The 12,358-nt window shown below is 41.6% G+C and overlaps 1 protein-coding gene across 4 annotated transcripts in view; it reads left to right on the top strand.

Annotated features, from left to right (window-relative positions):
- The window catches only part of BRE (brain and reproductive organ-expressed (TNFRSF1A modulator)), a 474,306-nt gene that overhangs the window by 393,567 nt on the left and 68,381 nt on the right, over nucleotides 1–12,358 (top strand). The window lies entirely within an intron of this gene.

Below are 12,358 nucleotides of genomic sequence, written 5' to 3' on the forward strand. Positions count from 1 at the left end.
CTTAACATTATCTAATAGCCAGTCTATGTTCAAATTTTCCTATTTGTCTCAGACATGTTTCTTCTTTGTTTTTTGTTCTTTTTTTACAGTTCGTTTTGTTCAAAGCAGGATCCAAATAAGTCAAGACCCATAAATCTTGAAAAATCTTTCTTTAGAAATGTGGGCCCAAGTAATGGGTATCACTACCCATTTTCCTTGCCCTAAATTTAGTTTAAAAAGCTAAGGAGTGAAATCGTTGAAGACATCACTTCACCCATGGGCCCATAGAAGACAGCTTCTCACATTAGTGTACTACCTTCCAGTTTCAAAAGTGCTTTTTATCATCTTGTTTACAATATGAGCTATCTATCTCTATGCCAGTTTTGGATAGAATTCCTAGCACTTGAATGAATGGTCAGAGGCCATCTTGCCTAGGGATTTTTAATTTTTTTTATGCCAAAGACTCCTTTGGTGAACCCTATAGATTCATCCTTCAGTGTTTTAAAATGCATTAAGTGTATAGTATACTACAAGGAAATCAATTAAAGTGCTGTTACTACATCTTTAAAAAATAATAACAGAGATATAATTCTTTTTAAATACCTTAAATAACTATATCCACGGCAAATCTAATAATCACTGCAATTTTGAAGTAGTGACGAACATAGACTATTTTGAAAATATGAGCAACAAGCACAATGTGATATAAAAATACCTGTGATTTTTCTTGATACCAAAGTCAGGGTACTGCTAACACTGCTACAGATGGTTGCCTGCATTCATAATTAGAAGAAATGCTAAATTTCAGTTAAAAGTAGTGAATATAAAGATATACATTTTTCCCATGCAAGTTCCAAGATGCCCTGAATTTTATCCAAGGACCTTTGTGGAAGGCAAGGAAGAGAAGGGGTTGCATGGACCTCAGATTAAGAATCTCTGAAAACCTGTGTTACAGGAGTAGGACGTGGCTCAGTGGCTGACCTGGGGCCATGCATGATGTTAGGGGAAGAATAGGACTAGAAACCAGGTTTCCTAAATCCAATTGTTTTTCCTGTGTTTGAATGGCTCAGTTCCAAGATACTAAGATAGGTGAGCACTTTTATAACAGTATGTGTTCAGTATTGTACTGCTGATATCTTAACACTAGCCTGAAGAACTAAATAATGTTCAGCATAAGGAAAATGCCAGAAAATAATGCTCAGATTTGAGGTTTAATGGCTTTTTCATTTACATATTGTATACTTCCTAACTGTACAAGTGCAACTTTCATAAGTCAGTGAGGCAGATTTTACCATGAGGATAGCAAGAAGTTACTGAAGGGACTTCCCTGGTGGTCCAATCTGCCTTCCAGTGCATTTGACCCCTGGTTGGGGAGTTAAGATCCCACAGGCCATGTCCCAACTGAGCCTGTGTGCCAGAACTGGAGAGAATCTGAGCACCGCAACAAAAGATCCTGTGTGACATGACTAAGACCCCAAACCAAAAATAAATAAATAAATATTTTTTTTAAAGTCATGTAGCCTTAAAAAAAAAAAAGTCACTGAAGAATGCCTAATAGAGAAGGGACAAATATTTGCTTTTCATAAAAACAGATTATTCTCATATATAGATGATTTGAAACGTGAACCAGGAAATCGGAAAGATAGATTAGGCAAAAGATGATTAGACCAGAACTAGAGTGGTCATAATAGAGATGAAGGGAAAGAAGATATTTCCAGAAATATTTTGGAAGTAAAACTGGCAAAACTGAGTAATTGCTCCCAGTGAAGGACTGAAAAGAAGTAGGATGATTCCCAGCTTTCTTCCATAAGCATCTGTTAGCCGATGATGCCAACCACTTGGAGCAGGGGTTATGTGAGGAGGAGCAGATTTGGAAATGCTGAGCCCAGTTTGGGATATGTTGAGTTTTATGAGCCACTGGATATCCAGGTGAAGAATCAATGAATGAACATTTACATAAAATGAACGTGTGGTGGAGATTCTCACGGGCTTCACCTGGAGTCCATCCCAAGCTAGAAACCTCTGGTCATCCCCAGTCTGGACGATTCAGAACTATTTGGCCTGACTGAACCCTTAACAAAAGGATTCAGTCATACGTCACACTGACAGAGTTTTGGTTTGAAACTTGAAACCTTGTTGGTAACTTTTCCTCCTATAGAGGTGGTCCAGATTCTTAACATGGTCTGGTGTGGAATGTACTGTAAGAGGCTTTAGGGAGTGATTTCTGAACTGAGAATGACCTTTGGGTAAATTTAAACCCTTGTGTTCAGATAGGTGAAGTGAATGTCAAGACACAATTGAAAGGACAAATACCGTGTGATTCTACTTGTATGAGGTACCTACAGTAGTCAGTGTCACAGACCGAAAGCGGAATAGAGGTTACCAGGAAAGAGGCAGACGGGGAGTGGGGCGTTGTTGTTTAACAGGGAGAGGTTCAGTTTGGGAAAAGTCCTGGAGATGGATGGTGGTGCTGTTTGCCCAGCACTGTCAGTGTACTTAAAGCCACAGAACCGTACATTCAAAAATGGCTGAAATGGTAAGTTTTATGTTCTACCACAATTTGAAAAATGAAGAAATAAAAAAACCAATTCATTAGTAGGCAGGCATCTTATTGACCACATTTCTTCAGTCTTAGTTAACCTGGTATTTTTTTCTCTTCAATTCATTCTCAGAGGATACTGAGATGATAAGAAGCGCCTTCTGGTGATAGGTGATGATGATAGTGATCATGATGATGCCATTGTCTTATTAATACATAAATAAAATCACTTATTGAATGCTCATTATGTGCAAAGTGCTGTGCTAAGTAGTACTTAACATTCCTAATTCCATGTACTTCTCTCAACAGCCTTATAAGATGGCTACTTATCCCCATTCTACAGTAGAGAAAACTGAAGCACCTAGAAATAAAGTAACTTGCCGGGGTCACCTAGCTAGTAGTTGAGGGAACAGCATTTGAACTAAGACCTTTCCAGAACTCTTGTTCTCCACATTCACTAAAGCTTCCCAGCCCATGTCCTGGGACACACTCATGGGGTGGGGACAAGCTCCAGGTAGCCTGCTGATCATTTCAGTCCTTGGAAATAAGGACTGGGCTCAGGACTGGCTCCTATAGTTAGTGATCTCTGTCTGCCTTACATAATTTTCCTGTTGTGCCATAAAATAGCTTTACATATTTTTCCTGTTCTGCCATAAAATCATAGCACTTTCCGAGTTCAATTCAGTCACTCAGTCATGTCTGATTCTTTGTGACCCCATGAGCTGCAGCACAACAGGCCTCCCTGTCCAACACCAACTCCTGGAGCCTACCCAAACTCATGTCCATTGAGTCGGTGATGCCATCCAACCATCTCATCCTCTGTTGTCCCCTTCTCCTCCTGCCCTCAATCTTTCCCAACATCAGGGTCTTTTCAAATGAGTCAGCGCTTCACATCAGGTGGCCAAAGTATTGGAGTTTTCAGGCTTCAACATCAGTCCTTCCAATGAATGCCCAAGACTGATCTCCTTTAGGATGGACTGGTTGGATCTCCATGCAGTCCAAGGGACTCTGAAGGGTCTTCTCCAACACCACAGTTTAGAAGCATCAATTCTTCGGTGCTCAGCTTTGTTTATAGTCCAACTCTCATATCCATACATGACTACAGGAAAAACCATTGCCTTGACTAGATGGACCTTTGTTGACAAAGTAATGTCTCTGCTTTTTAATATGCTCTCTAGGTTGGTCATAACTTTCCTTCCAAGGAGTAAGCGTCTTTTAATTTCATGGCTGCAATCACCATCTGCAGCAGTTTTGGAGCCCCCAAAAAATCAAGTCAGCCACTGTTTCCACTATTTCCCCATCTATTTGCCATGAAGTAATGGCACCTGATGCCATGATCTTAGTTTTCTGAATGTTGAGCTTTAAGCCAACTTTTTCACTCTCCTCTTTCACTTTCATCAAGAGGCTCTTTAGTTCCTCTTCACTTTCTGCCATAAGGGTGGTGTCATCTGCATATCTGAGGTTATTGATATTTCTCCTGGCAATCTTGATTCCAGCTTGTGCTTTGTCCAGCCCAGCAGTTTCTCATGATGTACTCTGCATAGAAGTTAAATAAGCAGGGTGACAATATACAGCCTTGACGTACTCCGTTTCCTATTTGGAACCAGTTTGTTGTTCCATTTCCAGTTCTAACTGTTGCTTCCTGACCTGCATACAGGTTTCTCAAGAGGCAGGTCAGGTGGTCTGGTATTCCCATCTCTTTCAGAATTTTCCACAGTTTATTGTGATCCACACAATCAAAGGCTTTGGCATAGTTAATAAAGGAGAAATAGATGTTTTTCTGGAGCCCTCTTGCTTTTTTGATGATCCAGCGGATCATCAAATTTGATTTGGCAACTTGATTTCTGGTTCCTCTGCCTTTTCTAAAACCAGCTTGAACATTTGAAAGTTCACATTCTGTGAGAATGTGGTCCACTGGAGAAGGGAATGGCAAACCACTTCAGTACTCCTGCCTTGAGAACCCCATGAACAGTATGAAAAGGCAAAAAGATAGGACACTGAAAGATTAACTCCCCAGGTCGGTAGTTGCCCGATATGCTACTGGAGATCAGTGAAGAAATAACTCCAGAAAGAATGAAGGGATTGGAGCCAAAGCAAAAATAGCACCTAGTTGTGGATGTGACTGGTGATAGAAGAAGCAAGATCCAATGCTGTAAAGAGCAGTATCGCATAGGAAGCTGGAATGTGAGGTCCATGAATCAAGGCAAATTGGAAGTGGTCAAACAGAAGATGGCAAGAGTGAACGTTGACATTCTAGGAATCAGCAAACTAAAATGGACTACAACGAGTGAATTTAACTCAGATGACCATTGTATCTACTACTGTGGGCAAGAATCCCTTAAAAGAAATGGAGTAACCATCATAGTCAACAAAAGAGTCCAAAATGCAGTACTTGGATGCAATCTCAAAAACAACAGAATGATCTCTGTTTGTTTCCAAGGCAAACCATTCAATATCACAGTAATCCAAGTCTAAGCCGTGACCAGTAACACTGAAGAAGCTGAAGTTGAATGGTTCTATGAAGACCTACAAGACCTTTTAGAACTAACACCCAAGAAAGATGTTCTTTTCATTATAGGGGACTGGAATGCAAAAGTAGGAAGTCAAGAAACACCTGGAGTAACAGGCAAATTTGGCCTTGGAGTACAGAATGAAGCAGGGCAAAGGCTAATAGAGTTTTGCCAAGAGAATGCACTGGTCATAGAAAACACCCTCTTCCAACAACACAAGAGAAGACTTTACACATGGGCATCACCAGATGGCCAACACTGAAATCAGATTGATTGTATTCTTTGCAGCCAAATATGGAGAAGCTCTATACAGTCAGCAAAAATAAGACCAGGAGCTGACTGGCTCAGATCATGAACTCCTTATTGCCAAATTCAAACTTTCTGAGTACATGCTATCATTTGAAAGCAGTTGGGGAGCACAGTATATAAATTATATAACAGTATGTATGCAACATAATACTATACTATCTCTTCTATAACAATCAAAAGACTCTGTGTGTGTGATCAAGAGAGTGCCTACCCTAGTGTACATGAGGGTTTGAATTCTGAGTCTTAGTTCTTTTCTGTAAATGAGTTATTTATCCCTGCGTTACTTCTGATGCTCCCAACTATGAATCTGTCTCTTTGTACTGTGAGTCTTTTGAACTCTCCCAAGTGTTGAAAAGGTAGATTAAGAGTTCCCTGTCTCTAGGGAGACCATAGTACCCACCAGTGATCAGCACTTTGCATACAGGGGAGCTTAGTGAAGATAATTACAAAAATGAATCTCTCCATGCGGCCATGGAATTAGCAACTACATTCACATTTAAAATGCCACGCACCCAGCAATCGCTGACCTAAACCCGTGTCTGAACTCAGTTTGTTTCCCAATAAAGATACAAGTTTAGTTCTGTGCGTGTTTCTAGTTCGTCTGTTAGGCTGGGTCTTACTTCGCTTTATAGACCCTAACATTTGTGGAAATGGAGTTCGCCTTTTTACGTCCTCCCAGGTGGCAGCTGCGTGTAACTCCATGAACATTTAAGCATATTCTTCGTGACAGGCACCATACTGAATGCTAAAGATAGAGGGCTGAAGGGGACATGTTCATTTTCCAAAGGAACTCGCAGTCTGCTATACTCAAATTCCCTGAGGCTTTTCCTAATAAACACTCTTCTTTTTTTAAAATCTCTTCTGCTATGCTAATATTTCTTATTTTTCCATTTGGCTGTAGCATGGAAACCTCATATGTTTTGTAAACTGTCTCCTATGTCAGACAAATTAAAAGAATTTGCAAAGTTTATGCTTCAGTTCATGTTTGGTTGAGACCTCAGAAATGAACTGTGGTCTCAGCAAAGCATCTCCCAATGGCACAGCCTCTGTTTTATGTTGAAAGAATGGAGAGGGCCAAACCTTCTGTTCAAACTGTTCCACCACAGTCAGTCAATGAGAAGGTAGAAGCCATTTCGATTGGGACAGTGCTGGAACACTGTATTTACAAGAAAATGAAAACATGCGCACTTGGCCTTCAACCAAGAGGACAGAATACTTCAAAAGGCCCATTCTTCTGGAAGGTGAACAGCCCAAGATTGCAGGCTTAGTGGACTCCACAGAGAGTAAACAGAAAGAGACTATACACTCTAAGGTTCAAAGACGGTTTACTCCACATCATTGACTGTTTCCATTATTGTCGAGATGGTGAAAGCTGCAGAAAACCAACACAGTCAGAAAGAACTGCTTCTTGATTTCAGCTTTTCAAATTTAATTCTTGTAACAACTAGAAAGTCCTTTGAGACAACCCAGGTTTTACTTTGGTACCCTGAGAGCATTTGTGTTTTAAACTGCTTAAAACCCAGAGGAAGTCCTGACTGGTGGTTATAGAGCAGATATGGGAGGAAAGAGCTCAGCTGCTATTTCTAATCTCCTTTTGTCTGGTTGACTGAGTTAGGTCAGCCTCAGTTTCCCCATATAAAGTGATCATTTAATTAATTGGTGTTCTGAAACATTGTAATAAGCTAAGGAGCAGAAAATTGAAAAGCAAGAGTAGCAGTTCCAGTGGTCCCCTGCTCCATGATTCCTGGGTATTTCCAATTTGGAGAGACAGGAAGGAGGTAAGACCTCGTCCAGAATTCTCTGGCATGTGCAGACTTATACTAAGACACACACACTGGTATACACAAATACACACCCCAGTGATAACACTCAGCAGACTTCATCCTTCTGGAACTAAGGCTTTGAGAAAAACAAAAGTAACTGTCACACCCACACACACAAAATAGGAATCCTCCCTAAGAATGTCCCTTAAATGTTGTATTTTATTGTTTGAATAGGCAATATATATTCACCTAGTTTTAAAAAAAGGCACACTATGAAAAATCTCACCCCCCTCAATCCACCCTGTTCGTCATCTTGTCACTTTTATTAGTTTTTAGATTCAGGCTTACATAGTTTCTTTATGCGAATAAAGTAAAAATGAGTATATACTGTTGATTTTTTTTTTCTTTATTACATGAGAAGCAGTGTATTTCACACTCGGTCTGCACCTGGAACAAGGAGGACCTTTATCTTGTTACCACAAAGGCGTAGTCCCTAACAGCCCCTCAGTCTTGGTCACTGAGTTCACACAAAGGCTCAGCGCCCACCGCTTTCCAGCGCTTATAAATGTAGGTGGGATTTGTACAATGCTTTGTCATTGCAAAGTTGTTACTAGAAATGAGTCTTCAATATCCTGTGTAAAACTTTTCAGTGTTTCAAAGTACTTTCCTATTTATCATCTTGTGTAATTTGAATCTGCCAAAACCCTATGAAGTTTTAGGGCAGGTACTATCCTTGTTTTTAAGGTGAAGAAACCAAGGGCATAGGGTGTTCCCTGGGGCACACCCCTGGGTCTAAGGGCCATCCTCTCTACCTGACACCACTTTATTTTGCTGTTTTCTGAAAAAAAGGGAGAAACTGCCTTCCGTCTTTTGTTTAATACTTCTCCATATTTATGATACTGTCTTTCACAGTTTTGTAAACCTTTTTCTTTTCAGATAATTCTATAATACCTGTGAGGGTAGCATGTAACACAGAGGGATGCTGGGTTCCCTTCATCCAGTCTCCTCCTTGAACACGTGTGGTGCGTTATCAGCAACCAGGATATTGACATTGACACAACCAAGACGCAGAAAGTCTCCATCACCCCATGGATTCCCTGGTGCCATTTTATAGGCATACCTCCCTTACTCCCTCCTCAACCCTAGCCCTGACCTGACCCCTTCTGACACATATACACACACTCTAATCTATTTTAATGGAGGTTGTATTAGTCAGGAAAGCCTTACAGATATAACAAGCAACCAGCCCCCATCTCTGTGGCTAACAGTAAAGGTTTATTTTTTGTGATATCACTTCACTGATGGTCATTGGGCAGTTTGGGAAGGGCCCTGCTTCTTGCAGGCATCCCAGGACCTGGGTGTTTCTGTTCAGTAGCTCCACCATCCCTTGTGGCCTCAGCATTCTCCATTGCATCTTCTGCCTCAGGCCAGCGTGTCCAGGGTTGTAGGGCCAGGTCTAGAAGGGGCATTTATCCCTCCCGTCCACAGTCCATAGGTCAGAATTAAGTCATGTAGCTTCACCTCATTGCAGAAACGCCGAGAAATTTTGTTTGGCTTTGCCCAGGAGGAAGTGTTTGAGGCACACGTGTACAAGAGTAGTCACGGTGGCATTGTTAGCTGTGGTATCAGCTAATGAGAGAGTGAGTGTTCACTCATAGGGGAATGGATAAATAATGTTAAACTCACCCCACAGAATATTACGCAGTTGTGGAAATGACAAAACCGTATCTGTACATGATGAAGATGAAATCTTAGAAACTCAATGTTGACTCAAAGAAGCCAGTTATAGGAGACACCCTAGGTGATACAATTTATATATAAAAAGCTCAAAAGTAAGCAGAACCAGACACTCTATTATTTAGGGATAGGGATATAGGCAGTAAAATCATGTTTTAAAAAACCAAGAAGGGACCTCCCTAGAGGTCCAGAGGCTAAGATTCTGTGCTTCCAGTGCAGGGGTCCCAGGTTCAGTCCCCGATCAAGGACCAGATCCCACATGCCATGCCACAGCTAAGACCTGGCACAGTCAAATAAGAAAGAAAATATTTTTTAGAAAGGAATGACAGCGGACAGTGGCTATCTCTGGGCAGAGAGGCAGGGGGTGAGTGGAGAGGGAGCACACAAAGGGCTTCCAGCTGTAGGTAATGTCTTTGTTCGGAAAGGGAGTGTGGATTCATGCACGTTCTGTTTTTTCAACATGTTGTATGTGTATTACAAGTATTCTTTGATATGTATCAGATATTACATAGTAAGTTTAAAAATGAACTGAAACACTATCATTAGTAGCAATACAAATAAAGCTTTATTAGTTATAAGAATGTGACAAGGAACAGACGCATCACTTGAAAAGGTGACATAGTAATTGGTGTTCCTCATGCAGTGAAAGCGACCCACTTGGGGGCTGGGTCCACTTGAGATCACAGACGTTGCTGGCCCTGTGGTTGGGGTCAGAGATCAGCTCCCGTGCCCTGGTTCTCCTTTCTGGTTCTCCTGTGTGGATCAGTCGTCATCACACTCTCAGCGTGTCACGTCACTTGATGTGTACTGTGGCAATTATTCCTTGCCATGAAACGCAAGCTCTGTGTATCTAAATTTCCTAAAAACTGTCCCTTTAAAAGTATCTCCTGCCTACAAAGATGCAACTGAATCCTGCATCTCAGCAAACAAAAGCTGAGGCTTGTAACAAGCAGGAGTCATCACTAGAAAGTTACCACCACAGGTAAAGGCCCAACTTCCAGGGCAACCAAATGACTTAATAAACACATCAAATCTCCTTTATCGTTAAGTGAAAGACCCAAAGAAGCAGCATGGTAACAGTCGCCAGCCAGGATCCATCCCTTATCGAGCTGCTGGCAAACTGTCTTGTAAATAATCAATCCAGCTCTCTGGGTTCCTGTTTTCTCCACCCCTCTCCCTTCCCCCTTCTCCTCCTCCTTCCAAGTTTCACCCTCTGCTGTCTCCACCCTCTGTAGGCTCCACCCTCTGTAGAGGACTCTGCTCTCTGCACCCAGAATGAGTCAGCATATGGATACATACCCACGTTTTCAGGAAAATGGACTGAGGTTATCAAAAAATGCAATCCCTCTAACCATAGATAAAAATCAAGGCATTTACAGCAGCCTGGAGAGTGAGTCCAGCAGCCGCCCGCACACTGGAATGGACAGTACATCTCCTTTGGGAAATACCTCCCTGGGGAGTGACTTTTGGTCTCCTGGGTAAAATGTTCACTTGTCAGACAGCAAGCCCTTTGTAAAAGGGAAACAGACTCCGTCAAAACTGGGTGGCGATGAGATAAAGGCAGGCCACTCCTGTTTGAATGTTTGTCCTGTTGGTGGGGATTTTGTTTAACAAGGTGCCTACCTTATCTGTCTTCTTTAAGATTTATAGCTTCAGAGCCCATAAAAGGGAGGCCACAGATATGACCGTGGGCTGTAGAAAGATTAAAAACAAACCTAGGCTATTCGATAAAAATAATCTTGAGATATTTTGGATTTTCTTCTTTTTTTCCCACTGAAGATCACATCAGAGGCTCTAACAGTACTTGACTAATAGTACTTAGCAGCACTTGACTAATATACATATTATGAAAGTGCCGGAAGGAGTACTGCCTTGGCACTGTTTATAGCACATGTGCTATTTTCCTCTACTCTGCCCTGGAAAATGGGGTTAAGCCCACTACTCAAAACTTCATCTTGGACCATGCAGTGTATCAGGTACACAAATAAGATATGATCCTTCCCTCAAAGGAACTTAGAATTAAAAATTCACCAACATATCCTACTGTTACAGAAAATGATGTTAAAATTGTCTCTTAAGAAAGGACCAGATCTAGGAACAAGCCGTTTTAGTGCTAATGTCTGACACCTGTGTTACCCATTTGCGGACTTTATGCTTTCAAGAGCATTTCAGCCACTGCTGCTGTTGGTCATGGATTTGATTGAACCTACACTGGAAACCACCTTCATCTTCGCATTCCTGAACCACGAATCCTGTCCTCCCGGATGGAGTTCTTTCTCCAGGCTCCTGATAGCTACCCTGCTGTTCCTATGGAAGAGAAAGTATCTGGGCCAGATAGTTGCCATGGACCACTCGTTAGGAGACAGCCACTGTGCAAGATAGTTTACGTGCATTGTGTCCTAATCCTTACAGCAGTCCTGCCAGATGAAACTCATGATTGCCATTCCCCGAATGGAAAGGTAGAAAGCAGAGAGGTTTACTAATGTACCTAAGATCCCATGGGTGGTAAATGCAGGATGATTAGATCAGGTTCCAGATGTTTAAATTCAAACTCTGAGCCCTTTCAGTTCTGCCTTGCCTTATCTTACTCACTCAGTGATGTAATGCTATTATTTCTTGATTATTGCAATATGCTCTTGCCCTGTTTCCATGGGATGCAGGCATCAGGTATGCAGTGGGTACATGAACACCAAGTTGACATATACAGAGTATGTGCCAGAGCCTTGAAGACAAAAAATGATGCAGAGCGTCTTATTTGGGTTTCCCGATGTAGAAGATAGCCATCCACAGACATACAGCTAAAGCTCAATGGAATGCTTTACTCATCTAACAGTGTTGAAGATAAAAGGAGGCAGCTGTGTCACATGTATGCAATTCTTCAGGAGAATACAGACCCAGTGTTCAAGTTTTCATCCAAACAGAAGAGGTTTTTGTAAATGCCATGGTGGTTGGCTGTGTTTGATTTGGTTGGGCCTCAAGCTGGACCAGAGCCACCAGGGCCACTTCCTGCTGCACCAGGGACGTTGTTCCTTCAAGGTCTCACCCACCTGGGGAGTGAACCAACATAACCTCCCCTCCTCACCACTTGGGCCCTCATGGGCACGACTGTGCCTCCAGCTGCAGTGATGTGACTCAGCTTCAGTCTTCAAATAGTTGCTGGTGTTCTCGTTCAAAGAAAGAAATTAAGAGTGACCTGTCAACATATTGTGAAGGAAGCAAGGCTCTTCAAGTTCCATGCCACCCTTCCCCCACCCTTTATTGAGGTATATTTGACAAGTGAAAATTGAGGTATATTCGACAAGTGAAAATTGTATATATTTAAGGTACACAACTAGATGTTCTGATATATGTATATACCGTGAAATGATTGTCACCATCAAGTTAATTCACATATCTAGAACCTCAGATAGTCACCTTTTTTTTTTCCTTTTCTTATTTTTGTGTGTGGTGATAACATTTAAGATCTACTCTTTTAGCAGATTTCAGGTGTACAATACAGCGTTGTTAACTATAGTCACTAT

Source organism: Bison bison, unplaced genomic scaffold, assembly GCF_000754665.1.
Source record: "Bison bison bison isolate TAMUID 2011002044 unplaced genomic scaffold, Bison_UMD1.0 scf7180017864145, whole genome shotgun sequence".
Lineage (NCBI taxonomy): Eukaryota > Metazoa > Chordata > Mammalia > Artiodactyla > Bovidae > Bison > Bison bison.